Raw genomic sequence first — 17696 nt, 5'->3', positions numbered from 1 at the left:
AGTCCCTGGAGGCTCTCGTGATGTAATCTAGTCCAAAAGTGAGGTGCAGCTATGCCACTGCACCCTTTCTGCATCCTCCTCTGGCCTTGAACAGCCATGATACTATCAGTTCTCATTGAGTATACAAGTTCCCTTCCATTTTTGAGCTATTATTGTTTATCTCGTGGGTATGTGAAAGTTAGTCACATAGATATACTTAGGCTCTCTCTAGCATACAGCATTGTACTTACAGATTATTTAAAATGCTAGTCCCCTCAGAGTTGCTGAAGCTGCCAACCTTGTGAGTCAAAAATTCCAGCAAGCAAAGATGACAGTGGCACCCATGGATCACTAAAAGCTGGTTTAAAGAAATAAAGTGTTTTCTTTTAAATACTAATGCTTAGTTTCTGGTGTGATGTTGGCCCAGGCTCCAATGTGATGTTCTGGCACTGTTCTTTTTCACAGCAGAACTCAATCAGCTGTGCACTCAGGCATCGCAGAACTGAACACAACTCTTCCTCTCAGCGTGGCTGCCATTCTGACATGCTTTGCCATTCTTTCTGATCAGGGAGTGCAATACTTATAAATTCCTGATTTAAGCTGAGGTAGTGTTGAAGTGCTGTAGATATGATGATCCAGGAAATATGTGAGAGAAAAGAGTATTTTTGGGAGGGGGATATTTTTTATTGGACCAATTGCATGGTTGGGAGAAATTTTAGGCAAGATTTTGAACACAAAGTGCCTTTCTTTAGGTCTGTGAAAGAGAAACAGACACAGCTTGAGAACAATACCCTGTATAAAACTCCATATGTAGGTAAAAACAGTCTGCCTGGAGGAATGGATCGGGGTTATAAAAAGAGCAAACAGACATTATCAGGATTAGCTGAAAGACAAGGGAAATGGAGTAGGGAGGATAAGCTGAGTCAGTTGAAAGGGTGTCTCTTAATGACAAGTTATAGGTAATAATGGGCAAAATACTTGGAGAGTGAGATCTTGTTTTCTTGATAAACAGTAAATATAATAGAAAAAAAAATCTAGTTCCAATCATAATGATAGTGTGTAAGAGGGGAACCTCATAAAAGGGGTCATGGTTTAGACATTTTTGTATGTGGATGAGTTCTGGAAAAAAACAGACAACCCCAGAATAATGACAGTAAGAAAGGTTTAGATTCTTTTACCTTGGCTTGCTTTGAGTAGTACCTCAATACTAGAAGAATGCTTCCTTTGATTTTAAAACTACCCTGGAAGTTCACCTTAGGAGAGTGATTCTCATCCAGGGTGCTGAAGCACCCTGAGATGCCTTGAGAAACTTTTAAGTGTGTCATGGAGTGCCCCAAAATGTCAGCGCTGTTAGATGTGCAAGCTTGACTTGCAAGATAAACTCTGAGATTTTAAAAAGGGATTCATAGTATTGAAAACATTCTGACCTGGTGTGGTCTGAGTTCTTTGCAACAGAAAATTGCTGTATTTTTCTGTAGTCAAAACTTGAATGAAAACTAAGAGCTGGCATTGTCCAGGGGGTGCCGCAAGCCTAAAAAGTCTGAGAACCACTGACTTAGTGTGTGTGAGGAAGGATCACCAAGGATCTGAGTGTGGAGACTGTGAAATCAGTGGGACATCTTGAGCAAGGTGATGGTCATTTGTGCACTGTAGTCCTCCATAATTTGGTCCTAAATTCAGTGATTGACTCATCCCCAAATTACTCCTAAAAGGTAAATCAGAGATTTGTGGGAGGTGTATTTAGAATTGAAGTTGTGGATTGAATTTCAAAGCCGAAATGAAAGGTTTCTTGTATTCAATTTATTTTTCCTCCTTTTTAATAGATCTATAATCCATACATATTAGGGGACAGACATATACAAATCAGTATAAGCAGAGGATCTGCCACTACTGCATACCATGGAAACAAAAGCAGCATATGTAAGTATCCGTGTCATTAAGAACACTGAGTTAATGTGTTTATACCACATCTCACTGTGAGGGAGAGAAGGAGCCAGCGGGCTCCGAGACTCCCCGTCCCGGCGCAATCGTGCTAAGATCCCGCAATCAAACCCAGAGTGCGGGGCAAGAACTCACTTCTTCCAGGTGCACGAAGAAAGGAGGGGCCTGGACGGTGAGGGCCGGCATAAAAGAGATGCCAGCGGCCAGAAAAGAGGCGACGGAACTGGAAGAGCCCAGTGGGGAAGTGGACACTGGCGAGAGCACTCTCGTGTGGATGCGCACCATCCTGAAGCGTGGCCAGACCTTTTGGCGCAAGGGTAAGACCCTGCAGGGTTTGTGAATCTGGGTAACCAGCCCAGTGAAGCCATGGACTGCGTGCGGCCTCCGGGTGCGGCTGGAACCCGGTAGGCACGGCTACTATATAGACTATAATAGAGGGGCGGTTGTGGACTGCAAGATCGCAGCCCATTCAGTAAAGGACCGAGCGGTCTCGAAGAGCCCTGGGGAGGGCTGAAGAACCCCTTGGGAGTTGGAAAGGGGGTTCCAACCCTGCGGCATACAGGGAAAGAGCAGAGGACGTCCGCTGAGGATTAAAGCGGTCCCCAAGCCCTGAAGAATCCCTGGCTGTACTTGTTTGTGCTGATCCTTTGCTTTCTTTTTTTCCCCCTCTCTCTGGGGACTATTTGGCGAGATACCTTATCAAGTGGCCGACCTAGATAGGCGGCCACGACCCCAGTGGAACGGGCGAGGGTGTAGGGGTGGCGGAGCCCTCAGCTACGCGGGACCCGCGAGGAGCGAAGGAGTCTCACCTTTGGAATGACACGCGCCGGACCATCTGGACCATTCAGGAATTATCATCAAAGTCATGGCAGGCAAGGCGAGCGCGTGCAAAGAGTCTGAATATAGGTGAGCTACTCCTTGGCGTCTGGTGAGCGATTCCCAACAAGGGGGAGGCGGTAGCGACCGCAGCGAAGCAAACCCCCCCACACTCACCACATCAGATCATAGCCTGTTGTAATGCTTGACCACCTTCATAGGCAGAGTGTTCCACCTAATCTCCAACCTAAATTTTCTCTGCCGCAGCTTGAGGCCACTGCTCCTAGTCCTCTCACTGTGGCCAATGTGTCAAGATTTTCCTACTTATGCTTGTAATTCTATTTTTATTTGGTAACACTAAACATGGGTATATAGAAGCTACTGAATGCCTGTGCCCAAAGGCCAGTAAAAGTAATGGGAGATTTACCATTCATTTCAATGAGCTTTGCAAAAGACACAGAATAATTGAAAGAAAACAATTGCAGATATAGGTTAGGAAAAGTACTATGGAATTGGATAAGGTGGAATCTGAGATAATTTTATAGACATTAAATGGGGACTATACAAATGCTTTAGAATCCTACAGAATTTAATAAAAATGTTATCGTGTTTCTAGATTGTTTTAGCCATCACAAAGACTTCTACAACAGGGTTGTAATTGTCTACTAAATTACATAGACTATTTTTTGCAATAGAAGGAAATCTATTTCTTATTGTATTTGGAGGACTCTCTCATAAGAGAGCCTCTTTTGGGGGTAGAAGGAAAACATTTAATATATCTTGTTGCATTAAAAATTGTCAAACTATATCAATGCAGTCATTTGGGGGCCAGATTTTGAAATTTTAATTCTGGACTTCAACAGGTTACAACTTGTGGAGTAAGGCAGAATCCAATGTGTGATATGGCTGTGAGAAATTACATTTTTAAAATGGTAGTTAATGGGCTTCTTGATCCCAATGAAGTCAATAGTTAGATTTCTGTTGATCCATAATAATGCCAGAGTTTGACTGCAGTCCAGGAAAGGGTCAAATTATACCCTGAGAAATTGATACTTATATCCAAAAGCAGGACTGAGGCACAAGTTATAATTTAGGAGGATTTGGCCGAAGATCTGCTCTTCATATTGATTCAGAAATTTCTTGAGCTTACATACATACATACATACATACACACATACCATATTTACTGGACTATAAGATAACCCTGAATGTAAGATATGGCAGGACAGGGACCTGCCCCCAGCCCTGTGGGTGGAGGAAATCACCCAGCTGCCAGCAATCTCGAGAGTGCGAGAGCTCATACTCCAGAGAACTAGCCCTGATTGGCTCTCAGCAGGAGGTGGGCAGTTTAAAGGGTAGACTGTTACAGTCTGATACCACATCTATTTAGTGTTAACTTAGGGTATTGACAGAAGAGACATTTGTCATGTGATTGGCCCCTTGAAAGCACTCTACAGGCATGCCCTGACAGAAATACACAATTACAGAGCTCTTTAATAGTGCCCAACAGCATGATAAATTCATTGTCAAGTAATGAGGGTTCAGATGAAGGTGCTCCAAAGCAGAGCATCCTTATTAACTTCTGTCTGTCTCTTCACATGATTGGGCTTAGTCTGATATAGTCCAGGCCTGCCCCTGGTGCTGTCTGTGGGATGGGAGGGGGAAAAGGGAGGGAAGGGAGCTCCAGGCTGTGGTTTGTTCAGCCTGTGCTGGAGAGAGGGGCAGATTTCCATGGGGGGCTTCAATCCACCCTCCTACCCTCTAGTACTGGCTGGGCAAACCCCAGCTCAGAGCTCCCTCCCCTCCCTTCTCCCCCTCCCATACTGCAGAAAGCATCGAAGCTGGTTGGGGAGAGTGTTGGGCATGGCTAAGGGAGAGAGACTGCAGAGAGGCAGCTCCTCCTGGATCCACTCCAAAATGCAGTTTGATCCCTCACTCTCCCTGCTACCCACCAGTGAATGTCTGCTGGGTTGGGGTAGGGTTGGGGGATCACTGTAGCTCATGGTGCTTCTAGCACCCTTAGAGACTGTTCTATCATTTTTAAACTATGTGAGCTATGAGCATCTGTTTAGTTACGGCTTTAGAGTGTTTTCTGAGCTCTTAATACATCTTAAGTGTAACTTTTATACAGGCCACTTACTACACACACACACACACACACACACACACAAACGGGTGTTTCAGAAACTAGAGGCAAAGTGCCTGCCCATGCTGTATGTTTGCAACAAAGTGGGAAGCTACACAAAAGAAAGGAACAGTGATGGCCGCGTTGTTGAATGCACCCATCATTTCTGACTGTGTAGAGAAGTGAAGTTGTATAGTAGATGATCATTGTGCATAAGGTTTTTTTTTATTTTAAGATTGCCATTTCTTTATGAAACACACTTAGACTTCATAGATTTCAGGGACAGTAGGGGCTGGAAGGGACCTCATGAGATCATTGAGTCCAGCCCCACCTCCAGAGGCAGGAAGTCTGCAGGGATCAGATGATTCCAGCAAGATAAACATCTAAATGTCTTTTAAATGAGTCCAAAGTCGGTGCTTGCACCACCTCTGGGGGGAGTCTGTTCCAGACCTTGGACACTTAGACTGTAAAGAATTTTTTACTTATATTGAGTCTGAATCAGCCTTCTAGAAGTTTGTGGCTGTTAGACCTAGTTATCCTTTGGGGAGCCCTGCTGAACAAGTGTCATCCCAGATCCTGATGCACCCCCTGTCATGAAGATAGAGAACCAGCATTGGCACGAACTGAACACCAGCAAGAACTAAGAAAGGAAAAGAGGGAGCTGTGCTTCCAGAATATCTGCTCGATAAAGCTAGTGCAGCCCCGGAGGGAGAGTGAGGAGGAGAGAGCCCTGGATGACAACAAGGGGAGAAGTGTGGCACACTGGAATGAGGAGGGGGCTGTTTGGGAAGGCAGGGGTGAAGAGAAGTTGGATGTTGACTGACTGGGAGATGTGGGGGACTGTGTCAAGCTGGGAGAGAACAAATAAAGAATCATTGCTGGTAACGCAATCTGGGAGCCAGCACAACAGCAAGGAACAGAGGATCAGCCAAGAAGAGGCAGAAGAGCCCTACAGAGTCAAGTAAAACTTCTCTTAAAATTCTTTGTTTACAACGTCAGGTTAGACTGGCATTAATCAGTAGCTTGAAAAATAGGCTTCTGTCATTTCTTCCAGTCCAGAGACGGTTATACCCAAGAAACAATGTAAAAAAAATATAGATAGATACCTAATAAAAGAACTTTATCATGAAGAGCACACTGTGAGTTTTCATTTTTCTGGTCAACCAGATCATTTTCTGGAAAAGTTCAAAACTTCAAGGGAATAGATCAGTACTTCATTGCCCAGTGGTGTTTAAGTTGCATCCTCCCAGAAAAAGAAACCCTTTAGCAACAAGATGTTGCAGGTGAGACCCGGGGTTGCCACTCAAAGGAAAAGAGAAAGAAATGAGGAATAATCTGGTAATTTGAGACCTAATCTAGGAGACTGTGCTTTAGGTACACCAAGAGACTAGACTGAATCTACCATACCCCCTTATATACTTATAAGCAGCCACTAGCATTCCCTCTAAGCTGTGTGGTGAGCATGGCCATGCAGGCACCCCTGGCAGTGTGGCACGAGCATGCCTGCACAGCTGTGCATGCCATGCAGCTTAGAGGGAACAATGGCAGCCACCAAGTACCCTCTGAGCCTTCTCTTCACCAGGCTGAAGAGTCCTATGTCCCTCAGCCTCTCCTAGTAAGGCTTGCTCTTTTGGCCTTTGATTACACAGGTGGCTCTCCTCTGGAGACTCTTGAGCTTATCCACATCCCTCCTGAAGTGGGAGGCCCACAGCTGGGCTCACTACTCCAGCTGCAGCCTCGCTAAGGCCGAGTAAAATGGGAGGATAAAATCATTGATTTTGTTTGAGATGCACCAGTGAATGGGGGCTCATGTTCATCTTCAGCACCACCAAGCCTGTAAGTATGATGCTGGTTTTTTGTCTCAAGGTGGAGTACCCTGCATTTCTCTATGTTGAATGCCATCAGGGTTTGTTCTGCCCACTTTGCAATAATGTCCAGCTCAGCCTATATCCCCAGCCTGTACTCCGGTGTGAACTCCTTCCCCCAGATTTTAGTGTCAGTGTCATCCATGAACTTTCCCAGCCCGTATCTGATGCCTGAATCCAGATCATAATAAAGATATTGAAGGGTACTGGCCCAAGCACTGAGCCCTGGAGGACTCTACTGGTAAACTTGCACCACATTGATTTGTTCCCATCAACTAATACCATTTGGATCTGACCCTGGAGCCAGTTCCCCAACCATTGAACTGTGAGATGGTCAAGGTCACAGTTCCCCAGCTTGGTCATTAGGACATCATGCGAGACCAAATCAAAGGTCTTCCTGAAATCCAGATAAATGACACCAACCTCATCTTCCTTGTCCAGGCAATGCACCACCTGGTCATAGAAGAAGATGAGGTTGGTCAGGCAAGACCTTTCAGTAATAAAATGATGTTGGCTAGGTTGCCTTCCATTAGTCTGTTGCAGGTGGATCCCTTGATAATTTTCTCCAAGATCTTTCCAGGGATGGATGCGAGTACTTTCCAGTGAGGGCTGCAGGAGAGGCCCAAAAGATGGTACATCTGCCACCCAAGGCATGAGCTAGCTAAAGCCTATGGCCTAAGGGGCCCAGTCCAAGACGGAGCAAGGCAGTACAAGTTGTTGATGTGTGAAAGAGACCCTGTGAGAGAGGGTGGAGTGTGAGAAGCCCTAGTGAGAGGAGGGTGGTATGAATGTGGGTGTGTCTGAGGCCTGAGCTTGGCCTGGCTGTAGGCCAGGAGCATTGCATCATCTGGATGCCATCTGTGAGGCTTGGACTGCAGCGTAGGGGAGAAACAGAGCCACAGATAGTGCCCCCTGGCATCGGGACAAGAATAGGCAGCCTCCTGCCTTAATTAACAAGCTAATTAATTGCAACGAGACATGGCAAGTAAAACAGGTGGGTGGCATGCCCAAAGGCAGGTGAGGAAACTTGGACTGTGGCTGGTCAGGGTCCCCCACTTTGCCACACACTCCAGGAGCCACATATCTCAGTTAAAGCCCTAGAACTGTCAGTGGTCAACAAGTCTGTCTATCTAGGCAGCATGCTGTCCCGTGCTGTCATCATCAGTGACAAAAGTCAATGTGAGACTAGCAAAAGCTAGCATGGCCTTTGACTGACTGTGTAAGGACTGCAGAGGCATCAGAATGTTGATGAAAGTGAAGGTGTTCTAAGCCATCGTTCTCCTGACTCTTCTTTATGCCTGCAAAACATGGACTGTCTACCAGCATTATGTCAAGAAACTAAACTACTTCCACCTGTGCTGCCTGCAAAAGATACTAAAGAACAAGTGGCAGAACAAGATTCCAGACACTGAGGAGCTCAGAAGATCAGCTCTTCACAGTATTCACACTCTACTGAAATTGGTGCAGCTAAGATGGGCCGACCACCTTTCAAGAATGCCCGGCACTCGCCTGCCAAGGAAAATTTTCTACGGTTTACTATCAAATGGAGTACGCTCTTGGTGCGCACCAAAGAAGCGGTACAAGGACAGCCTAAAGGTGTCCCTAAAGAGTTTCAGCATCAACCCAGAGTCCTTGGAGCAAATTGCCAACAACTGTCCACCCTGGACGTCACCAATCCAGGACAGAGCACTGGCCTTTGAATAGCAATGCGCAGCCAAAGCAATGAAGAAATGTGTGGCCAGGAAAACAAAATCCTTTTGTACCCAGTCCTCATTGCTTTCCTGCCCCTGCTTCAGCAGATTGTTCAAGGCAAAGATTGGGCTTATAAATCATTTACATACCCGTGTGACCTAGCCTCTACCCCTTCCCTTTCTCTTTCCTTTCTCTCTTTTCTCCTTTTTCCTTTTTTTTCCTCCTTTTCTCTTTTCTCCCTTTCTCTTTTCCCCCTCCCTGTTTCTTTCCCATTTCTTTTCTCTTTTCTTCCCTCTCCCCTCCCCTTCCCCCCGCCTACACTGGATGTGGTCACCTTTGCCCACAAGGGATGAACAATATCTACACATTGATATGAATCATATATCAGTATCACCATCACTGTTGATTTGCAATATATTCCTGTCTGTTTTGCCAAATAAAATTATTTAAAATCAGGTAAGTGGGGTTTTTAAAATATTTTACAAATAGCAACATTTCATTTTGTTGCTAATTTAAAAAAACTTTTAAAAATGTAGTTAGTGAAAGCTGACAATTGACTATAGTGGTGCCAGCAGACACTACAGAGATATAATTGACCCTGTGTAACTACATTGCATGCATGACAATTGCTTTAAAGTTCTAAATCATAAAAATTGAATAGCTTGTTTAAATAAATCAGCAGAAACTGATGCAATAAATAAATTCACTTAAAAGTGAAGCACAGTAAACGTTAATAAAAATACTGAAACCTTGATGTGAAGCTGGGAATGGCAAGGGTTAATGCACAAAACTATATTTTGGATTAATATTGTTAAAAAACCATGGTCCGATTCTTTTCTATTTATTTTAACATTCAAACCAAGTGATACACCAGGGAATTATTAGGCAAATTAAAACAACAGATGGACTTGCAGTTACATGCATAAGGACATCTTTTCAAAAAACCTCCTGACAATTTCAGATATTCCAAGTTACTCTATTTAATTTCAGATGAAGAATCTTTCTTTTTTTCTGTAGAGCTGTCAATCTCAGCAAGGCCATAAGAAGATGATTTTAAAACATCATGAAATATATTTTTCCACTTGTCTCTTTTGAGTACACTGACAATCAGCTTTTAAAATGGGTATAAAAATTCATTCCATTTTTTTAACAGATGCAAAACATGAACATTCAGATCTTTCAGACTCAGGAGACTGAATTGTTATGTTTATAGGAATGATTTCTTTGCAGTCAAATACGTTGACATGGTCTTTGAAGGCAAAGTATCAAATTTTCCAGTGGTCTGTCTGTCTTGGAACTAGAAAAAGGACTTTTTGAATGCAGGTATTGCTGAACCAGATCAAACCCGCTTCAACATCAATAGCCAAGACAGCTGGCTTAGTGTGGGATTTGTACCATGATTCTAATATTGAAAGATAGCAACATAGTTTTGAACTGCAGTAGAAAACAGAATGGCTATAACTACACCCTTTGATTGGCCTACTGCCTTGTTTTTTTCCATGATCTATACTAACATGAGAAAAAGGAGAAGAAAGAAAAAAAATCCCTCTTTAAATAACAAACAAATTTTCCTCTATAAAGTGACTTTTAAGAAGCCTGTGTATAGATTTTAAGCATTAAGCACCAATAAAGCCAGTTTAAATATCATGCTATTATGATTGTAACAACCCTCAGTACATTAATTAATTAACATGGGATAAGTTGTGGAGTTGCTACATACTCTGGGTATGGCATGAGACTATGTTCAGATACCAGAGCAGTGGGACCAATATAATGACCTACAAGCAAATGGTCTTATAGTCTTAGAAGACTGTAGCACTGGTGAAACCAATGATTGTTTAGAAGGACTGTTGCTTTTCAAAAAAGGTAACCCTTCTAAATGTACTGCCTGGAATACATTTAAATATGAATCTAGTTTAATGATAGATCAAAGCTTTAGATGTTACTCTTATCTTTAAGTACATATGTAGTTCTATTGAAGCTTATGCATGTGCATAAGCTTTTGCCATTGTGATCCGAGCCTTTGATTGCTGTCACTTTGTTGGATTTATATTTGTGTAAGTGTGGTTAAAGTCAGGTGCACTTTGACTCAAATCATGCCAGTTGGTGTCATCATTGACAATCTCTTGATTCGAGGATGATCTCTACCACAGCTCATTGATGGCTCTGGAAGTGACTGTGAAGAGTCCAATCTTTGAGCCAGAGATCCATCTGCAGAAGTTACAGATCTTTCCACAGTGGCGAGTAGGCTGTAGGCTGGGATTTCTCTTCCTTTCTTTCCTCTGCTCTCTCTTCTCCAATTGGTATAACTCAGGGGTGTCAAACATATGACCTGTGGGCTGGATCTGGCCCATGGAGCCCCATTGTCCAGCACCTGGAACTGGCTCTGGTTTTAAATTGACCAAGAAGGGTCCTGCAGACAGGACCCAAGACATATACCATCACATGGCACCTGTTCTGGCACCATGGTGGCCAGTTCAGGAACTGCACTGTTTGCCCCAGGTGCTCTCAGATGTGTGCTGCATGTGGCACCTGCTCCAGCTGGTCTGTGACCTGCCCTGCATACAGCACCTGTAGGCACCATGGGCAGCATAGGTCCCTGACTGGCTGGAGCAGGCACCACATGTGATACAGTCCCTGACCAGCCACCAGGGTGGCACAGATCCTGGAACAGCCACCAAGTGCAATGCAGTCCAGCAGAAGCTACTTGTAGTTCAGTGCCCACTCCAACTAATCCAGTATCTGTGCTATATGCTGTGTCTGCCCAGGCCAAAAAGTGCTGGCACCTTCTCTGGCCACTCCAAGACTTTTGCCATATGCACCGTGGATCCTGGGGCAGCCAAAGTGGGCACTAGGTCCAGCATGGTGTGGAGGGAGGGGTGCCATGAACTGGCCCCATGTCACTCACCCACCCTATAGGCCCAAATGAGTTTGACACCCCTGGTACAACTACATTGAGATCACTGGCCCTTCTCTGTTTTTACCTGCTCAGACTGTAAAATATCACTGCAGTTGTCCTGGGAAGGAAGACTTTTGTCCTGGGATGCTGTAGATGTAAAAATCCAATGTCCTACTTCAAGTCCCTCTGAAGTATGCAGGATAAAATGTGCTAATGCCTTTTCTCAGAAAATGACTATATGTGTGTTTGTAAGGTTGTTGTGCTTTTCCCTGGGACAGGCTGACCAGGCTGCATGCTCATCTCCGGTGAAGTAGCAGCAACATAGCTTGAATGAGTGGTATGTGTAAATGAGTGGACTGTGCTGTGGCTCTTTTTAACTTGGGTCAAACTCTGAGACAGTAAGGCCCATATAAATGAGACATTTATTTACAGCCTCAGAGGCTGGTTTATTGCCCTGTTGGGTCAGGTCAGTGCTCTGGATCTCAAAATCTATACTCTTCTTCCAAAATGTATGTTTGGACCTAAATTACTGGACAGGTTTTTTGTTTCAGATGTAATAAATATGGTTTCAATAATTGATTGTAGCAATTTATTAGTCTATAATGGTCTTTATAAAAACCAAACTGATTTTTATTTCAGAGGCTGGTTAAAAATGAAAGGATGCAAAATAAAGATTTTTTTTTGAACAATTTTTTTTTATTACCAGTAGATGCTTTTTGTAATTCTCATTGTTTAAAAGTATACACTCTGGTAAGATTTTATTAGTACTCCAAAATCAGAAGACATACCAATGTCCTTTGAGTATTAAATCTTAAATGGGGCTTCAAAAATCAGATGATATATCCAAAAGTTGGCTCCATTTACAACAACACTTAATATTTATAGTCACTTTAATCTAATGGGCAAGAGCTGTTTTATTTTTATTGTAGATTTCCCCAGCTTGGTGGTAGTGTAGCTAATTGAGCTTGCAGAGCTAATGCACTGACCCATTCACAAGATGCTTATCTGAGATTTATAGCTGTCACAGCACAGCAAAAATTTGCTGATTTACTTAAGAAATTTGCAGCACAAGAAAATGTGAAATGGTTCAATAGGTGCCTATTATCTCTATTCTCATTTATTCCTTCTTAAAACGAGTGTGCAGAATGATCAATGTACATTTGCCCATTTGACTGTCTACAGTAATGGCTTTTGAAACTGTATTGGGAAAGCAACATGATTTTACTTTTCAATTTCTATCATAACAGCCATTTAAAATTTTTGAGCTTCTCCCCTTAAACTTGTATTCTGAAAAGATGTTCAATATATTAGGTAAAATATTTGCTTTTTTATTTCAGCAGTCTATTGTAAGTGCATCACACTTCATTCTAACAAGTGTTATGCCTAAGAAACACTCAACATGTTTACACATGCTATTAATTCAACTGAATAAACTCCAGCCACACTGGAGTTTATTGCTCCTGGGCACTGCAGTTACATGTGTGCCTGGAGAGCAGCACGTTGAGCTGGGTCGGAGCAGTCCTGGCTGGCAAGGGGCCCAGGGGATCAGCCTGTCATCACAGGGCTGCTCCAACCTGGCTCAATGTGTTGTGGAGGGGGTGGCTGGGGCACAAGGGTGCTTCAGTGTGGGGCTAGCCCATAGGCACTGTTTCCATGGGAGCTCTAGGGCTCAAGAACCTGCCAAAAAAATTAGCAGGGCTCAGCACCCAGGAGCCATGGCTGTTTTCTTGCAGATGTTTAAAAAAAACCCCAAAAAACTCACTATATCAGAAACAGCAGCACATTACTTCAACCCGGCCCTGCAGTGTCTGTAAAGACAGGCGCTTCTGCAGGGCTTTTTGGCACTTTAGCTAAAAGTTGATTCAATCAGCTATTAAATAAAAGCTCTAAAAAGCCTCACTAAAGTACTTGATCTTTACAGACTGTGCAGAGCCATGTTAAAGTAACATGCTGCCTCTTGGCGGCATAGCTGATTTTGGATTTAGGACCAGACAGCTTGTTTTGGGGTGGGGACACACCCTTAGACCGACCACAACCTGTCCATTCAATAATAGGCAAATGTATTGATACACAATGATAATGATAACAGAAAAAAACCCAATACAAGCAATCAAGCAACTCTAATATTATAAAATCCTAAGTCTTTCTGTCTGTCTATCTGTTCATAACACTTTATTCGCACTCTGGCTGATAAACAGTGAATCAGAGTGCAAAAAAGTATTCAGACAGGAGCTGGTGGTGTGGTGGAGGATTGCCATGATGGTGGGGATGCAGAGGATGGAAAGTGGGGCAAGGCCAGCACAGCTGGCCTGACCCCTCCCTCCACTCCCTGGAGGTGGGGGCAATGGAGCGGATGGAACAGGGGGGTGAGGCCAGCACCTTGCCCCCGTGCCCTGCTCCCTGCAGGTGGCAAGAATGAAGTGGAGAGGGGGAGGGACGAGGCCACCAGAGCTGACCTCACCCTCTCTTGTTCCTTGCAGGTGATGGCAGTGGTACTGAGGGGGGGAGTGGGGTCGGGGCACCATGGGTTGGGCAAGGCCATGGCTTTGGCCTTGGCCCACCCCTCCCCTCTTCCCTTGTTGCTGCTGCAGGGTCTGATGCAGGATGAGGTAGCAGTGGTGTGGGGAGGAGTGGGCCTGATGCGGGTGGGGGAATAGTGGACGCACCGTGGTGGTGGCAGTGGAGGGAGGGGAGAGGGGGGAGAAGTGGGCACAGGCCCCACATGCAGAGGAAGGAGGACTGAACCCAAGCTGGGGGAGAAGCCAGGCTGCTGAGATGGTGGGGGGCAGCGGTGGGCCCAGCCCAATGCGTCAGCAGCTGGGGGAGGGGAGGAGTGATCCTTCTCCCCCCTTGGGCCCTCTCATTCCCCATCCCCCTTCTCCCTCCCATTGGCTCTGAGGCCACTCCTCCCATCCACCCTACGCCATCGAGTCAGCCCAGGCTCATTGCTTTCCCCACCACAGTGAGCTGGCTTTTCCCCACCCTTGGGCCCGGTCCTCCCCCACACCAGGCCAAGGCCCACTTCTCCTCTCCCCCTGCCACTGCAGTGGAGAGGGAGGGAACGAGCCCAGACCCCAAGCAGAAGGAGGTAAAGGGGGAGTGGGCCCGGATGGGGTGGGGGCACAGGGCTCCATCCCCACATGCTTCCCTCCCCACCATTCCTGATGGGCAATTGGCTGGTTCTATATATCTATCAAAACCTAGGGCTGTCATCAGAGTCAAAGTACATCTGACTAGGATGCAATCTTCATTCTGAGGCTCTCTCTTAGGTGTCAGATGTCAGCATGCCATCAGCCTGGAGTTGGGACTCCGAGGCTCTCCCTTCCTCCCCCCCAGTGGGGTGGATGAGATGGGCTGGTGGTGTGCCCTCGGTCCATGGGCCTTGGGGACCCTCCCAGGGGATGGGGAAAGGGGACCCCTATCAGGGAGGAGGAGGACCCAGGTAGGGCAGGGAGGAGGGACCCTCTGTTACTCTCAGGTCCTTCTTTTGTATTCTCCTTCCCTATGGATGACTCCAGATGACTCTTCATCTGTGGCTATCGCTAGTTGATCTCTCTGTGTGTTTATCACACTATCCATGTAGCTCATCACACACACACACACACACACACACACATGCTAATTTGGTCTTCCTGGGCCTTCTCCTAATTTGGTCTGGTCCCCCCAAACCTGGATTCAGGCCCCCCTGCTCTTTGGCCTTTAAGCTGGTGCCACCTCATCTCATGTAATGGAACAGTATGGTACATGCCCCCAGGTTCCCAGACTCTGTGTGTCTGTTGGCCTTGTTGTGTTAGACAGCCTGTCTGCTTCAAAGGCTATGTGAAACTGTGTATGTGAGACCCAAGCTTCCAGAAATCAATTAACCCCTGCTGCCCATCCTGAACAATTCTAATGCATATATGTATATACACCTAGCCAGCAGGCAGCCCCTACACTGAAAGACCCTTATGTCCCAGCCAGCCCCGTCAATGTCTATATGTGTGTTGCAGCACACTAAATAACACCGTTATTAACAAGTACTATCCTACAGCAGCATTTATTAGTTTACTGTTGCCTAATAGGGCTGCATGTGTAAATGCTGAGACTTTACCGTGGAGCTAATTGGACAAACATCTCATATAGACGCACCCACTGTGTACATAATCCTGCTCAGGTAACCCATGTTAACATCAAATTGAGTGATATTGTAGGAATATAAATAAGAACAGAAATTAGTTAATGTTGGGCCTGATTATAAGTGGTTGCTTAACTATGGGAATTGGTTGTTTTTTCCTGTTCTTCAAAGTTAGACCACATTTTGGCCCCAAGTGTTGATGAGTCCACCTAGTCCTTATAGGATGAGGATCTGATACTTATTCAAGTCATCTGAAAGATACATCAACTGCATAAGGAGCTGGATTAGGTCTTCATACCTGCACGAGTTCAAAATTAAGCTTTGAATATGGATTCCTGTTTCATTTCAATCACAGAGCTAGTACTGTAAGCCTCTGATGTTGGAAGAACAAATTCTCCTCTCATTGTAGCTAATGGAAATTTTGCCATTGACCTAACTGACGGGATCATTTAGCCCCTGAAACATAAACAGGTTTTAATAGGCAGCTGTTTGATAAAACAAAATGTGTACAGTTGTGAGTAGGCCTTTAGAGTGTTTGATTGGTAGTAAATAATATGGGAGGCAGGCAAGTGGGGTTATAGGAGGGAGCTTTTTGTTAGGTATGCAGTGGCCACTTCTACTTCCTGCTTCTCTCTAGTCTCAGAGAAGAGCTTGAGTTGAGCTACCTGATATCACACTGAATGAGGACGTACCCCCCTGTCCCATCCCCCCAAAATGACCTCCTTTCTCCAGTCACAGTCATCATACTTCACAGAGTACTGTACAGCCCTGTGGCATAGTTCCCCTTAAACCCATCTGTCAGGGACCCATGACTTTAGAACAGAGTATGTGAATTTTATGCAACCATTTCATCAAAATCTTCATTACATTTACAGTAAAGGGCATAGTAAGAGCAGACATTGGCTGATATTAGGCCTGATTCCAATTTTATGGTTGTATAACTACAGGGTTGGGTAGTACTTTGGAGTTCTGTGAAGTTAGCACTAATTTCCTAGGTGTCCATATACCTTGTAGCATAATTAAAGCTGGAAAAATGGTTCAGGGTTCAAAAAAGATGCACATTGATGAGGGAGGCTGTGAGTAATGACAAGAAAAGGTAGAGCCCGTGACTTTCCTGTTCCTAGTTTCATTTCTGATTTAGAGGATTTGTGAGATGTATAGTTTCCAAGTCTGATAGGAGTTACAGGAAATGCTGGCAAGAAATGCCAGAAAGAGGAGGAACCATCTACAAGGAGCTCTTTTTCCTTTCTACAAGGGAAATTTAGGAGACAACAAAGGCTGTTGTGAGTTTGTACTGAGGGAGACTAGGAAAGGGTCAAGAACTGGAGCTCTGAGTCTTTGTAGGGAAAGGATCAGAAAAGATCTAAACAAACTATTTTGCTAACTCTGTATAACTTCCTCAAGGAAGGGGTGGCATTTGGTGAGAAAGCCATATATAAATAATTCCCAACAAAGTTGGGGGACTGCAGCACACAGATGGAAATATTCCTGAAGAAAGAGAAGTAGGGAGGATTTGGAATCACAATTTCTGCCTTTTTGTCATCCAGAATTCAAGTTCAGAGCACTTGGAAGAAAGACTTCAACAGCAAGGCACCACCAAGGAACACTGCAGATAGACCCCAAAAGAGGGAGAAAAGATGGAGTTCATTTTGGACTCTTCATATCTGTGATTCCTCCTGAAGAGGGAGTGGAATTTTATAGTGTATTTGGAGAATTAAATTTACCAGCATGGAGGAATTAATATAAGTCACATTTCCACAGTACTATGGTAATGCCTACAACCACATGACTTTAAAAGCAGCTACATGTAAGCCTAGGATTTATTGTTGCATCCAGATGTCATAATATTTCTGTTTGGAATGGCCACACAGTATGTTTAATAATTTCCCCCCCAAAATCTACCTACTTATTGGAAAATGTGTACCCCTGTAAAGGTAGAAAGAAATGCACACATTTTAAATGAACCAAATAAGTTGCCTGGCATGTGCATGTGTGTATGTCCATGCACACACAGTAAATCCATGTCAACAAAATATAAAGATATCTAAATCCAAACATACACTTGTAATTGGTAAAATAAATGGTTGGGCAGTCTGTACAGAATGTCACAGTGGGCCTGTAACAAGAACTGTGTGAAATGAAAATATTTCTAAGTGTGGTTGGGGTTGGCAGATATCTATTTATATGAAAAATAAAAACCTGTCAACAAGTGAATGGCAACAGAACAGATTATATTTAAGTTTTAGCCATCTAGTGTGTATACTT

The sequence above is a fragment of the Crocodylus siamensis genome, chromosome 3 (assembly GCF_052110815.1).
Source record: "Crocodylus siamensis isolate JL-2025a chromosome 3, ASM5211081v1, whole genome shotgun sequence".
Taxonomy (NCBI): Eukaryota; Metazoa; Chordata; order Crocodylia; family Crocodylidae; genus Crocodylus; species Crocodylus siamensis.
The sequence above is the reverse complement of the archived record's forward strand: the minus strand, read 5'-3'. Positions refer to the sequence as shown.